Source organism: Megalobrama amblycephala, linkage group LG6 (assembly GCF_018812025.1).
Source record: "Megalobrama amblycephala isolate DHTTF-2021 linkage group LG6, ASM1881202v1, whole genome shotgun sequence".
NCBI classification, from domain to species: Eukaryota; Metazoa; Chordata; class Actinopteri; order Cypriniformes; family Xenocyprididae; genus Megalobrama; species Megalobrama amblycephala.
Genome location: NC_063049.1, coordinates 35,293,143 through 35,309,393, shown reverse-complemented (window position 1 = coordinate 35,309,393; position 16,251 = coordinate 35,293,143).

Genomic DNA, 16,251 nt, shown 5'->3' with positions numbered 1-16,251 from the left:
TGCCCCTCAGGTGGAAGATTGTGCTACACAAACTGTCAATGGAGCGTGAAATCTGCCAGCCATGCATTATGGATAGGGCAAAGTCCACCTTATTTTTAGATCGCAGCTCTCGTGGTGCGGCACTACAGTGCATTGTGCGCTTTACTGTAATAGTTAGGCCGAATAAAGTCTGATATAACTGACAGCACTGCTCCCCAAAATGTAAATATTTAAGCAGGCATACCACTAAAGCATTTATGATCAAAGGAATAGTTCAGGATGCATATTTCATTAAACAGAATCTTTCCCTGCTGGGAAATCACTCAATCAAACAATCGCTTAGATCACTTGGATCTTGACCCTCCCAAAAAATGGGACTGTTCTGATAGACACAATGCTAAATCTATTGTAAATAATAAAATTCAAACAACCATATAATCATACACAGTTAAACTTGCCAAATACATAGGCTTATTAATGTTTAAACGGGATGAGAAAACAATTCAAGTATCTCTTGTTTTTGACCTCAAAAGTCCACTTTTTTATCATTTACCACATTTACTGTAAGAGGGCTGACATCCACATTTAGAAAATGCTATTAACTAAGTAAACTACAATCAAATTACAACTGTAATATATCAAATAATCATCATTCTAAGGCCCCGTTTACACTAGTTTTGCTATGTTTACACTACACCGGCGTTTTCGAACCTCGAAAACTGAGACTTTCGAAAACGCTGCAGACCCCGTTTTAGTTTGAAAACGCAGAGATTGCGTTTTAGTATAAACGGACCAAAACGGAGACTTTTGAAAACGATGGTGTGGCTGCCCACGTTCGCTCTACATATCTTTGACAACTGTGTAAACAATAACATTGAGATTGAACTGCAATCTTTGCTGGCTTTGTTGTCATTGTGCAGTTAAACTTAAAATCCACATTAACTACATTTTTTCATTGATTCTTTGTGCATGCAATTTCGGGCATAGCCACTGTCTTTATAAGTGAGTTATTGAATCATTCACTCAGTGGGCCCTATTTTAACGTTCTGAAACGCAAGTGTCAAAGCGCGAAGCGCAAGTAACTTTGTGGGCGGGTCTCGGCGCTGTTGCTATTTTCCCGGCGGGATAAATGGCTCTTGCGCCCGGCGCAAATCTAAAATGGGTTGTCCTGAAGTAGCTTCATTATTCATAGGTGTGGTTTGGGCGTAACGTGAAATAAACCAATCAGAGTGTCATCTCCCATTCCCTTTAAGAGCGAGATGCGCTCGCGCCATGGCGGATTGCTATTTACATGGCGTACACGCGATGAGTCAGTTAATATATATGTGTGTGTGTGTGTGTGTGTATTGGCACGATTGTTCAATTAATTAGCCAATTTCGTACATCATTATAAGTAGTAATAGGCTGAATTGAAAATAGGTAGTCTAATTCTAATACACGCAATGACTATTCATCATTACATTTTTATATTTATGTACACAATAATATTCTTTTACATTGTAATCCTTTTGTTTTTAATATTTGGCATGTTTGTGTGATGCGCATCCCTGTGTGTAATAAGCAAAGTCAACGCGCACTGTGGACGCGCCTAGAGGCGCAGTTTCTACCAACGCGCTCTAACAAAAAAATATTGCGCCATTGACTTTAGACTATGTTTGAGTTGGTCTATGGCGCAGTCTATTTTCAGCTCCTTAAAATAGCAATGCGCGGGCAATGCGCCTGAACACACCTCCTTTTTTGCGCTGAACCGCCCAGGGAGCGCAAGTTCATTCACTAGTTTAGCGACGTGCTTCTGTGGAGGGAAAAGCGCGCTTTGCGCGGGTGCAAAATAGGAATGACACATGCGTCGGTGTACAAAGTCAATTGCGCTGGGTGCAAGATAGGGCCCATTGAGTCATTCAAACAAACACATTGATTCTATCGGGAACGAGACAACTGTCTTTATGAGTGATTCACTGTACAGTTTCCTTCAAACACATTGATCCATTCAGGGATGCAACACCTATACTGTGTGTTTCTCAGAGACACACAAAGTGATATTCTGCCGTGGCTTTGCTAAACTTTTTGGTTGGCATAACAAAAATAGTCAAAGTAACTGGCAATATTCCCCCGGTTTCACAGACAAGGCTTAAGCTAGACTAAAATACATGTTTAAGCTGTTTTAACTGAAAGTAACTTGCACTAACATATCTTAAAATATGTCAGTGCTATTGTCTTGTCTCAAGATGCACACCAGTAATGTTTTTTTCCCCAGTGAACATTTATAAAATCTACTTAAATTGAAATAAGGCCTAATCCTGGCTTAGGCTAAGCCCTGTCTGTGAAACCGAGCCATTATGTCTAAAATCTAACATACTCAATACTAACTTTCTGTTTATTATTCGGCCATCAGTTGAGGCTATATGCACACTGCATTTTCTGGGAAGTCACTAGGTCAAACGTATACTTGTCTTTTATACATTACATTGACTGAATGCTGTCAACCAAAGTCCAAATATAAAGAGAAAAAGCAATAAATGATACTGCCTGTAAAATTGGAAAAGGAAGTAAATTGTTGCAATTTCACTCTTGGCCATTTTGCCTTGAGTAGACTGTCTATCAGTCCAACTGCATGTGCCTTTCTGGAAGATTTGTTGGGTTTTCACAAAATAAACAACCTTTCTCTTCAGTGTATTTCTGTGATGTTATTCATCAAGTAGATAGGAAGAAGGACATTGTGTCAATGTGTTAGAACACTGAAACAGGGTCTGAAGGGCACATGTAATATTCAAATGGAATGATATAAATGCTTTACTGAGGCAATGACTGATGTGTTACTGAATGTTATTGTTGTACATCACATACTATACAGGCATGGAGAAAAAATATTCTCAAAACACTCTACATGTCACACCCACTAAGCAAAACTGCCAGAGTGAAAATGCCAGATCCAATAAAGAAAACTGAGTGAGAAATACTTGAAATGAAAAATGGAAATAGTGTGTGAAAGGAAATTTGAAAGGAAAATGAACAGCACCATAGACAAGAGCTTCCTGCGGCTGTTTTGTCTTCTTTCCTCCTTAAACCAGAGAGCTGTTCAGTCATGACGCTGATATGTATACCGATTCAGAAGGATAATCTGACGTGGGTTTAGTCTGGAAATTCAAATAGGTTTTTTGAATCACGGCTTTAACAGCTTGATCATAGCATACGTTCCTAAAAGTTGCTAGATTCTTCAAGCACGTAAACTCACATCCTTGTGGTTTTAGTCCACATTTAGCAATTTGTTAGCAGTTTTTTTCAGAACTCATATTTGGAGTCTACTGTATTTGGTAAATAGTAGTCTTCAAATATGCTACTGTTCAAAAGTTTCAAAAAGTAATATTGTGAAATATTACAATATATAACTGTTTTCTATTTGAATATAATTTAAAATGTAATTTATTCCTGTGATGGCAAAGCTACATTTTCAGCATTATTACTTCAGTCATCAGTGTCACATGATCCTTCAGAAATCATTCTAATATGTTGATTAACTAAAACATTTCATCTTATTATGCTATACTTATACATTTTCTGTGCCCCCAAAATAAAAAAAAATTAAAAAAAATATCGACTTTCTTTTGTTTCAAATCAGTGGTTCGGAGCGTGTATCAAACTGTCAAAGTCACGCCCCCCCCAATAGTGAACCATTAAAATTTTGAAACATGTAACGCAGCCTCGTTTACTGCACTCTAAAAACTAATTCAGGGGACCTAGTCATTACTAAAATATATATATTGTTGTGAAATAAAAAATCAAGTTCTGAAATGCTGTTAGACTTTTTACTTGTAATTGTTATTTTATTGAGCTTGGATGACACACAAATTATGCCTATTGATTCGATATACTATCATGACTTGTCATAGTTTAACATTTTTAGTTAATCACAAATTTAATTTTAAGTTCTGTTATTGTAAAATGCAATCTGATGACGTGTAAACGTGTTTCATTGTTTTGAGTTGTATGAACACTTCTTTTAATTTCGACGAACTTAAGTTAAGTGAAACTGGCCTGGGATTTATATTTCCCGTCATGCTTTGCCCATGACACTTGAAAGGGAGAGTAAATGCTAAAATTAAGTGTTATATAATGTTTTTTGTACAAGATTAATGGTAAGGGAGATGTAACAGTAATTAGTGTTTTGTTATGCTAATTTAGAAGAGTTTCTGTTAATGTGGGTTTTTGGAGATTTACCATCATGGTGACAATTGGCTTAAGTTAAAAATTCTAGTGGAAAACGTTAAAAAAATTTTTTTGTTGTTGAACCAATGTTTTATTTTTTAGAGTATGAAATCACATGACTTTGGCAGTTTGAGATCGTTTGATACAGATCAGTATCTGTCCTAACGTGAGAGAGATTTGTCAGTAAAAAACCCATGAGTCAGTTGTCCTTTTATAGCTCTCTCCATATGTGTTCTGGAAGGGTCAGCGGTTTAAGACTATAAATAAACCAAACTCTTGAAAATGAGCAGACAAATGAGATATTTATGAACCTCATATTTTACATTAAAATAGTCACATAGTTCTCCAAACCCATAACCTTTTTTCACATGGTTTTAGTTTAAGAAGGAGGAATAATTGAGAGGTTGAGACCCATCTCTCCACCCTCCCGGTGAACAGAGGCTCACCTGTCACTGTGGGCGTGCTGAGGGCTTGCAGACAGCCCTGTTCCTGCTGGCTCTAATTAACACTAAGGTTCTCAAATCCTCAGTATGCCTCTCTCCACATGATTCCCTGTGCGAATGGCAGGTTGGACCCTCATGAACCCCAGGATCGGTCATTATTAGCACCTCTCTTACATGAATAGTTCACCCAAAAATGTAAATTCTGTCATTATTTACTCATAAATAGACTGTTATTCTAAAACCACTTGACTTTCTTTCTTTCTTTCATGGAACACATAGGCCTATTTTTGAAGAATGTCCTGGGCATTTGTTTCAATATAATGCAAGTGAATGAGGAATTGGGCTGTCAAGCTCCAAAATAATAACAACAACAAAAGTATCACCATGAAAGAAAAGGAAGTCATATGGGTTTGGAACAGCATAGAGGTGAGTAAATAATGACAGAATTTACATCATTGGGTCATTATTCCTTCTACATCTGTATATCTGAGTTGCGTTATAGTTATGCACACCCTGGTCAAGTCATGAAAAGAATATGTTTTGTGCAGATGTTTGTGACACTGAGACAGCTGCTTTATCAAAGATGTTTTGTTTTTACAAAAAAACATTGTGCCATATTCCGTATGCACAGTCAAGTCGAGTCATGTTTATTTATGAAGTGCAAAAACAAGAGAAGAGAATCCAAGGTGAAGCAAATACCTTGGCAAATATTTCAAACAATTAAAAATAAATTCACTGAAATAATGAAATGATGAATGAGACAACAAAAAAAATAAATAATATTTATAAGATAAAAAATGTATTGAGCACAATAAAAAGAAAAGATTTGAATTTGAAGTTTGAAGAAAAAGAAAGATTTGAAGTTTGAATTTACAGCCTTGGTGCAACTCAGAATCAAAATATGGAAAGAATATAATGAAGATTTGCTTGTCATAGTGCAGATTGGTAGTTAAGTGATCTAGTTGATTACTGACACCAAGAGATGCAGGATCCACCTTTTTATTTTCATTATGTTGAAGAAAGTTTATTTATAACATTTGAGCATTTAAAGAAAATTGCAGGGACCAGCTGTCTTGTCCAAATTGTAGATGAGGTAGTTTGCCGTTATTAAAAGAAAAAGTTCTTATACCTGAGGCAAGAGACATTTTAGAACAAGATCTTGGATGCCAATCAAACACTCAAGGCTTTTTAAAAGAATGTCATGGCCAATCATGTCAAATGCTGCATCTAGCAGGACTAAGACGGCACAAGATCCAGAATCAAAATGTCAGAGAAATGCAACTTTTTTCAAATGTAGCAAATAGGCCTGCCGATCACAATTTTTTAAAAATATACAGTTGTGAAATATGATTACAATTTAAAATAGCTGTTTTCTGTTTTAATACATTTTAAAATGTAATTTATTCCTCATTCCATTATTCCAGTCTTGTTCTGCTTAATATTTTTGAGGAAACTGTGAGGGAGTTTCAAGATTCTGAAATATAAAAAGTTCAAAAGAACATCATTTGTAATAGAATTTCAATAGAAGTCTTTGCTGTCACATTTGATCAATGATCCTTGCTGAATGAATGAATAAATCGACCAATCACTCAATCGATCACTCAATCAATCACTCAATCACTCAATCAATCAATCAGTCTTATGATCCAAAACTTTTGAACAATCATTCAAACTTATTTTTCAGAGGGAAACCATGGCTTGAAAATGATAATTATTTTCTGTGATTAAGAACAACGAACTGAACAGATCTATTCTTGTTGTTTTATAACGGGTAGCTTGGATATCGGCCTGCAGTTTTGTGGTCAGTCTTTTCAGCAAAGTAATAACTACAGCATGTTTATAGCTCTGTTGTCTAGGCAACTATTACATTACAGCTATAGACATTACTAGCAATTAACTAAAAAAAAAAAAAAAAAAAAAATAGACTTTTCTGCCTTTACAGATCTTTGATATTGCCTTAGACAGTCTCTGAGAATTTCAAATTAAAGATGGATCTACACTCATGCCGAAAACTGTGGGTGGACTCATTGAGCCAGTGCAGAGCCTTAGATCTCCTTGGCTTAAGAGGAGCAACAGTATGGATAGTATTGGTACGTTAAGGGTTAAAGAGACTCACCAACTGCTCAGTGTCCAAACCACAAGGGTTTTCGTGATATGGGACAGATGGGTGGCTTTGTAGGCATCAGATAACTTCTGGGGGAGTATGGGCAGTGGACAGTATGAATTCAAACACAGCCAGATTGTGGCCAGAAATACCAACATCAAATATACATAAAGTCACAGAAAAACAACAGCTGATAACATTGGATTCTCACTTGTGTTGTTTCTGGTGTGTGTGGCCTAAAACTTATTTCATAAGGTTAAATGAGTCCAAAAGATTTTAAAAAATCTTTAACCAAGGATTTAGATGGACAGCAAATGTGAATATTCATATCTCCTAAAATTCAGCCTGTCAGAGTGAGATACCAGGGGTGACAAAAGCTCTAGGATGAAGTCCTTATTAAATTTATGAGGTCTGTAAACCAGTGCACAAAAGACAGGGCTAAAGAGGTTGATCTTTATAAACTTCACTTCAAAGCTACAAATTCATCAATAGGTGATCAAAGTGATTCCTCAAGATATAGCTAAACCTCCATCATGACCTGAAGTCCTTCAAGAGCTAAAGAAAGAGGAACAGTTTGCTGAGGGAGGTAAGATCACAGACAGTGTGACACATTTTGAATAGGATGGGATGGGAGGTAAAGCAAAAACAAAAAAATGAATTAAAAAAAGGTTTGTTAGATAGAGACCTGACCTTTCACTAAAGCCAGCTTAACTGAAAATAAATCAGCAGTCAATGCTGTGACAGAGTATCACGTTCAACAACAGAATCTGAGCAAAGTCAAGGTTTTCAACAATGTCATATATTTATGAAAAAGTGAAAGAGCTATGTGCCAAGTGAAAAACACAGCACTATTGCTGGCATCTTTGAAACACTTAGTTAAATAATCAAATCCTCAACACTACCCATGCTAATTTTATTCTCTCTAATTTATGTAAATATCACGTTTAAAAACTACTCTGGCTTTTCATATATATTCCTGTCATTATACCATGACTAATGGTCTCTGACTAAAGACATATTCTGAGTACAGTACAAGTTAAACTTGATTGCATTGTTGACAGTGTTGTAACATTTTTTTTTTTTTTTACATACTAGTGCATTTCTTGAGGCCAGGGGAGTGAGGTTTACCTGCACAGTTGTTTACTACCTGGCCTCCGTTACACTCACCCCCCTAAACCTTACTCCCATCTGGGTCACGGCACCAATGTAACAGGTCCTATTCGCACTTTGTGGGATTCAAACCAATGTCGTCAGCATGGGAGGCAGGTGTGTTAACAAGGACATTAAAGACTGCAGTCTCTACTCTAGTGTCAGTCGCGGTTTTACACATACAGTTCTTACTAGCTGGCCTGTTACATATGCATTTGACAGAAGCCTTTATCTGCGACTTACATTGCATTCAATTTTAGACACTTAATCACTTCCTGCATTCCATGGGAATCGAAGCCATGACCTTAGTCTTGCTAGCGGCCTGTTCTAACATTTGAGCTATAGGATAAAAATTAATTCCCACCTGTCTTTTCTTTAAAAAAAGTAAGAATCTGGATTACAGTGAGGCACTTACAATGGAGGTGAAAGAGTTGTTCAAATACTGTGTTGAAGGTATAGCCTCAAGACATGCTTGCTAACCTTCTGTGTAAAGTTCTATCCAATTCTACATCTGTGTCACCAAGACAGTGCAACATCGTACACCTTAAAACTACTGTAAAAAGGATGAATAAAAAGCTTTACCGATATAGTAATACCCAAGTTAAACATACACAAGAACTAATGCAAGTAATTCCAATTATAAAATTGTAAGCTTCCTGTTTCTGTTTTTAAATTCTCCAAAAATTGACCCTATTCATTTCCAGAGTAAGTGCCTTCTTATAACCTCCATTTTCTCTTTTTTTAAAGAAGTCAAGGGATGAGTCAAAATAATTTTCTGTGGTCACTGACATTATTCCACAAACACTGTTGATTGAAATTGTACTGAACTTGGTCTAACTTTAACCAAAAACCCAGCGTTTGCAATATGAAAACATTAACCAGCTCAGTTCATTAAAAGCTACTATTACTTCTACATTTATTATTACAATTATTAAGACACATACCCATTGTACATTATGCAGAAAACACAGTTTTTTACTTTAGCAGCCATTTAGTTTGAGCTATTAATTATTTATAGGCCTATACCAAATTAAATTTCAATGTGGAAAAGCAAATAAACCCCATGTAAGAGATACATAGACAATTAGCATGTATTTAGAGAATTCAGAGTTTTATGATGGTATACAAACATTCAATGACAATTGTTCCCGCAGGTTTTGCATTCAGATAAGTCAGCAGGCTGGATTCTTCAAAGTCAGTAAGCATCATTGCCTTTGAGCATAATGTCTCACAGATTTAAAAAAAAATCTTTGAATTGCTCTTTTTTGTGGAGTGTAACCTTTCCTATTTTTTTTTTTTTTTTTTTTTTTTACATGAAACTGTGACATAAAATTAGGGCACCTTGTGCCTAAGACCAAATGCGATTGTGTACCCTGAACAATCGTCTGGTATGCCGGCCTTGGGTTACACGGCTGCTGTCATTTCTGACTTTTTTTAAGTTATTATTTTGGGAATCACTTTTGATTCCATCCACATCACACACATGCCAAATCAAAGGCCTCTTAAATGACGTTTGAAATGCAAAGTAAAAAAGGAGTAAATATTAAGGTCTCTCATTCACACAGGAAATAAATAAAGCCTTTACAAACAACCGACTAAAATTTAACTGCCTCTGGTTCAGTGACTGCAGAATCCCTGAGGAGAATACGAAAAAAGGCCAGTGAAATACTATAATGACTTGTTTGTCCTATTAGTCAAGGCCATTCACTGGGATAAAAAAAAGGTTTTTGTGACTATAAATATTTGTGAGGGCTCAGTTCTGATCGCTGAAGTCAAAAAGACTGACAATATGTATTTGTGCCAAGAAGCCAATATACCCTTTAGCGTAATAGAAAATGGAAGGAATTTCAGGCAACTGAGTGGCACTGACTATATAAAAGACATCTTCCTTTTTATTGGTCAGCAGTGAAAGTTTTCAAAGGGTGCCACGAAAGAAGTTGAATAATGGGTCTGCAAACTTTATCCACAGGGAATTTATGTCTGGTCAATTTACAGCTCAATAGTTACAAAGTCAGAACTGATTTTTGAAAGTGACAGGCTTGAAAGATGAACTGTTCACAGGTATGAACAAAGGACAAAGAGTATAAACAAGAACAGAGATCTTTCTGAGGTCTGCAGAAGTCACCACACAGCCAGGACATGGTGAAAGGACCAATGTCCTCCTAACTTCCTGGAGTCCCCAGGCTAGTTTTAAAATGAAAACATTTGTTTTGTCCCAAAACAAGTTTCTAGATGATTCCGCAACTTTTGCATTACAGTGATCATGTTAAGTATTTAAAAAATGTGATGTTTTTGAAGTGAGAGGGTTATACGTCATAAATTATTGAATTGAGAATGCTTTAATATCTGAATTGAATTGTATCAAACAAAAAACAAAATAGACCTTAAAGGTGCCCTCAAATGAAAAATTGAATTTATCTTGGCATAGTTAAATAACAAGAGTTCAGTACATGGAAATGACATACAGTGAGTCTCAAACTCCATTGTTTCCTCCTTCTTATATAAATCTCATTTGTTTAAAAGACCTCCGAAGAACAGGCGAATCTCAACATAACACCGACTGTTACGTAACAGTCGGGGTGTACGCCCCCAATATTTGCATATGCCAGCCCACGTTTCCAACATTATAAAAGACATTAGACAAGGGCAGCCAGTATTAACGTCTGGAAGTGCACAACCAAATCATCAGACTAGGTAAGCAAGCAAGAACAATAGCGAAAAATGGCAGATGGAGCAATAATAACTGACATGATCCATGATAACATGATATTTTTAGTGATATTTGTAAACTGTCTTTCTAAATGTTTCGTTAGCATGTTGCTAATGTACTGTTAAATGTGGTTAAAGTTACCATCGGTTATTACTGTATTCACGGAGACAAGAGAGCTGTCGCTATTTTCATTTTTTAAACACTTGCAGTCTGTATAATGCATAAACACAACTTCATTCTTTATAAATCTCTCCAACAGTGTAGCATTAGCCGTTAGCCACAGAGCACTATCAAACTCATTCAAAATCAGAAGTAAACAATATAACAGTATACAATACTCACATAATCCGACGCATGCATGCCGCATGCATGACGAACACTTTGTAAAGATCCATTTTGAGGGTTATATTAGCTGTGTAAACTTTGTTAAGGCACTGTTTAAGGCAAGCGCGAGCTCTGTGGGCGGAGAGCATGGGATTTAAAGGGGCCGCAGCATAAAACCGGGGCGTTTATAATGATGCCCCAAAATAGGCAGTTTAAAAAATTAATAAAACAAAATCTATGGGGTATTTTGAGCTGAAACTTCACAGACACATTCAGGGGACACCTTAGACTTATATTACATCTTTTAAAAACATAATCTAGGGCACCTTTAATCAGGTTAGCGCCATATATTTAAGTTTTGACATGAGGCGGTGAAGGATAGAAGTACTGTGATTGTACCAAGGGCGTAACCATGTCTTAAACATTGGGGGGACCAACGGTTTTTGGGGGAGGTTTTTTTATTTAAAGAAAATTAAATAATTAAAGGATTAAAATGGATTTAATGGAATAAAGAAGAAATAATGGTCTAATTATAGCCTATAAAGTAATCAATTTAAACTCTTTTGAAATAATATTTTATTTAAAAATATGCACACATTCACTCTTGTTTGTATGTCTAAAACGTTTCTTGTCTCGTCACATTCAGTTATATCACTCTTTCACTGTAAAAACTAAAAGTAACATGTTTGAATTCACACTCATCTTCAGTGAATAATAAACCCCGGCTTCTCTGATATGATTGGCCATAATTTTGACACTGATGAGCGCTGTTAGACCGCTGAGGCAGACCAGCCTAAAAATGTACACTTTTAAACTGTCTGCCATCCTAACAACAAACAGAGCGGTGCATAATGGAGAGCAGCATAAAGAAATATCAAATATTGGGGGGGACAATTTGTCCATTTCCAATTATTGAGGGGGGGATTTGTCCCCCTCAATGCCTATGGTGGTTACGGCCCTGCATTGTACTAATGTTTAACAACAAACATCGTTCAGCTGACCAAATGTATGACAAAAAAATCAGTAGATAAAAACTCCATAAAACATCTTGAAAGTTCTGAGTTGTGAAAATTGCGTGATCAAGGACCTTGATACAGTGCTTGCCATTGTAAAGAATGTAAGTCTATCCCTCAAGCATTGTTTTATATATATGTATATAATGTAAACACACACACACACACAAGTAATTCTTACGTCCACTGGTACAAGCCCTATATTCTAAAGTGCAACCTAAATATTCAATTGTATGTTCACATTTGTATTGAATATGGGATGAAAATCATTTTAGCATTGATTGTGACAGCATTTACAACATTTGCAACAACTAAAAGACATAATAGTATAACTGACTCTAGATCATTTTATCTGCTCACAATGCAGAAATGATTTCATTATGCAATGTCTGAAGCTGTCGGCAGAATATTATGGCGTTGACTAAGGGCATTCAGTGCAGGCACTAGTTGTTTTTAATGTTGCTGTTTATCATGTTTGCCCAAGACATTGTTTGCCAAGAGAATAGTGAGATAACCCAGCATGATACATTAATGAGCTAGCTCTGTAGCTTTTCTTGCTGATATTGTCTGACAGCCCTGTCTCTTGCGTGACCAGATGAACCTAAAAGCATGCATTGCATAAAATCATCTTCTTAATCATGTATTTGTCTTGTTTTCTACAACAAATATTTAAAGGTGCCCTCGAATGAAAAATTGAATTTATCTTGGCATTGTTAAATAACAAGAGTTCAGTACATGGAAATGACATACAGTGAGTCTCAAACTCCATTGTTTCCTCCTTCTTATATAAATCTCATTTACAATATATTTTTAAACTTTTATATAATATATTTGTTTAAAAGACCTTCGAAGAACAGGCGAATCTCAACATAACACCGACTGTTACGTAACAGTCGGGGTGTACGCCCCCAATATTTGCATATGCCATCCCACGTTTCCAACATTATAAAAGGCATTACACAAGGGCAGCCAGTATTAACGTCTGGATGTGCACAACAAAATCATCAGACTAGGTAAGCAAGCAAGAACAATAGTGAAAAATGGCAGATGGAGCAATAATAATTGACATGATCCATGATAACATGATATTTTTAGTGATATTTGTAAACTGTCTTTCTAAATGTTTCGTTAGCATGTTGCTAATGTACTGTTAAATGTGGTTAAAGTTACCATCGGTTATTACTGTATTCACGGAGACAAGAGAGCCGTCGCTATTTTCATTTTTAAACACTTGCAGTCTGTATAATGCATAAACACAACTTCATTCTTTATAAATCTCTCCAACAGAGTAGCATTAGCCGTTAGCCACGGAGCACTATCAAACTCATTCAAAATCAGAAGTAAACAATATAACAGTATACAATACTCACATAATCCGACGCATGCATGCCGCATGCATGACGAACACTTTGTAAAGATCCATTTTGAGGGTTATATTAGCTGTGTAAACTGTGTTTATGCTGTTCAAGGCAAGCGCGAGCTCTGTGGGCGTGGACCACGGGATTTAAAGGGGCCGCAGCATAAAATCGGCGCGTTTATAATGATGCCCCAAAATAGGCAGTTAAAAAAATTTATTTAAAAAAATCTATGGGGTATTTTGATCTGAAACTTCACAGACACATTCAGGGGACACCTTAGACTTATATTACATCTTTTAAAAACATAATCTAGGGCACCTTTAAACATACATAAAACAAGATACATTTCCTTGAGAAGCAAAACTGCTTAAAATTTCAAGACTTGAAGCACAAACACATTTTGCTTCTCAAGGAAATTTATTTTTGTTTAAGGATGTAAGGGGAAGATTTTTTTTTTTTTTTTTACCAGATAGCAAGACAAAAATAATGATTAAAAAAGATTTTTTTGTTTGTTTGTTTTGTTTTACTTCTGTAAAACCCATTTCTCAAATCTCTTTGCACATCACTGCCCAGTGTGAGAAGCTTGAGTTTCTAAGAGCATCATTTGTCTCAGTGGCAGTAGCCTGCCTCTCATGTCAGATCCAATAGACTAACCCATTCACACTCTGTCCCAAAATCTCAAAAAAGACTAGAGACATGATACAGACATGTGTACTAAGAACAACTGAAACCACAGGATCAAACGGCTCAATCTAAGAAGAGATGCTGCTGTTATCAAAGAACCACATGCAGAGTTCATCACTTTCAATAAATCATCATGACAGCTAATCTATTACAGATCTAATTCATGCAATTTGTATCGATTAATGCAACGAGATTACCGTACATGTCTCAATTCCAGGTATTTGGAACTGGTACCAGCTGAGCATTGCAAGAATACTATGCATCCAATTACCATCAATGATTACGTTCTCAAAATTCATCCCATATTTTTTAAATCATTTGTTTTTCCAGGTTTATGATAGCGACCACACTGCTCACAAAATGAACTGTGATAAAAGACTTTGCTGTGTGTCTCACTAAGGGAGTCTACACTGATTAATTGTTCACTGTTTGCCTTGTAACCGTTGATATGGTGTAATGAGTATGGGATGTTAATTAATACACAATTCCTAACGGTTCATGAGTGGCCAATTAATAGTGCTTAACAAGCAAAGGTGATGGATGAGTGAGAACATGACAGCCCTTTGCTCAGTGTCCATGCACGTCCAGTGGAGGTCGATGTTTCTGGTTATTAACATAGTTCCATACTACTCATATTATTATGGGTCACAGTGAATTTGCCAAGTAAGACATGTTCCTGGAACAACATTCCTGTCCGAAAATGTACTAACCCTATCCCTACCTCTTCACCTAGCCCTACCCATAACTTCTTCCTAAAATCAGTGGGAAAATCATACACTGATGTAGAAGCACCTAACCCTGAACTAACCTAAACTTGACATAAACTGTAAATTTGTCCCTCAAATCTGATTGGTTGATTGGACTGTTGTTCCAGGATCAACAAAGATGTTGATCCTTGAACACTTGTATTAAAACCCTTATATTATTAGTGACACAAATAAGAATAAACAAAACTATTTCAATATAATATAATCATATGTGATGTCCCGCAGAGACTTCTAGGAATTCTTTAACTGTTTTTCACCGTAAATTATATGGTAATCCATAGTTTTTTCTTCTAAAAAACATAAATTTGACAGTATTTTTGGCATATATTGCTATGTTAAACCATTTACCTTTTTTCATGGTAGGCTATATAGTAAGGTAACTTACCAATAGGTTGTTTGCACATGACGTCACAGCAGCAGCGCGAATGAGTCTGGAGGGCAGGGAGTGATGTTTCTATATGGGAATCCTATCAAAAACTCAAAATTCGCATGTTTTGCGTCGTTTATGGTTGCTCAAATCGATAAAATCGAGAACCCATAAGGTGTTTATATCGTTTACATAATTTATACCGTTTTTTATAACTTATTTCGTTTTTTAATTTTAAAAGTTGTCGCCTTTTATAGCGTTTTGCGTCTGCTGATACTTAACGTAAATGAATATGGATACTTGCTTACTTTTTTGACTTGGTTAAATATTCACATTCTTCATGCTATCGTTTGCAGGGAGGAGAAGATATTTTATCCTATTTAATTATAATTTGGTATTTTCACTTCAGTTTTGTAGTATGTTCACAATGTTGATCTGGTGAGAACAGTGTCACGCGCTGCTGCTTCAGCCATCTTATGGTAGAAAATGTCCAAATAAAATAAATGTGTTCAACAAGCTGACAGAAGTCGATCCATTTATTTGTTGGAAGCGTGTAATTTAAATGTTGTTTTTGTAAATATTCACTTTCTCATATGACCACGGAGGAGAATCGGATCGTCACGTTCAGGACACAGACACGCTGTATTTTTGTATTTATTTCAACCAATGACAACCAAAATCAAACCCATAGAAGCTCGTGAACAGTTTTGAAGTGGCTGTGTGCAAGTTATAATCATTCACAAGCCGAGTGATCATACTCTAAAACATAATGTTTATTATTTCACAAAAACCAAATACATAAAGTATGTGATTATTTTGAGTGAAAGGCAATGGGTTTATTTAGTGACATTATTACATTTGCTAGTCGTCTTCCCTCACCTTCTCAACCAAGGCGAAAATTGTATTACCGTCCATTTTTTTTCCACGAACGATATCGTGAGTTCCTATTACAATTCCCGACTCAGCATAAATGACCTACAATGGCGACATTTTTCACAATCACGACAGAAAATAAAATACTGCTCTAACTTCACTAGTAGAAATTAAGGCAGAGCGATATAAACAAACCCATACTAGAACTGAACACGGCGTGAGGATGCAGCTTCACATCCTCTAAGTTATATCTGTCTCCTCGATGGCAGGAAAGTCT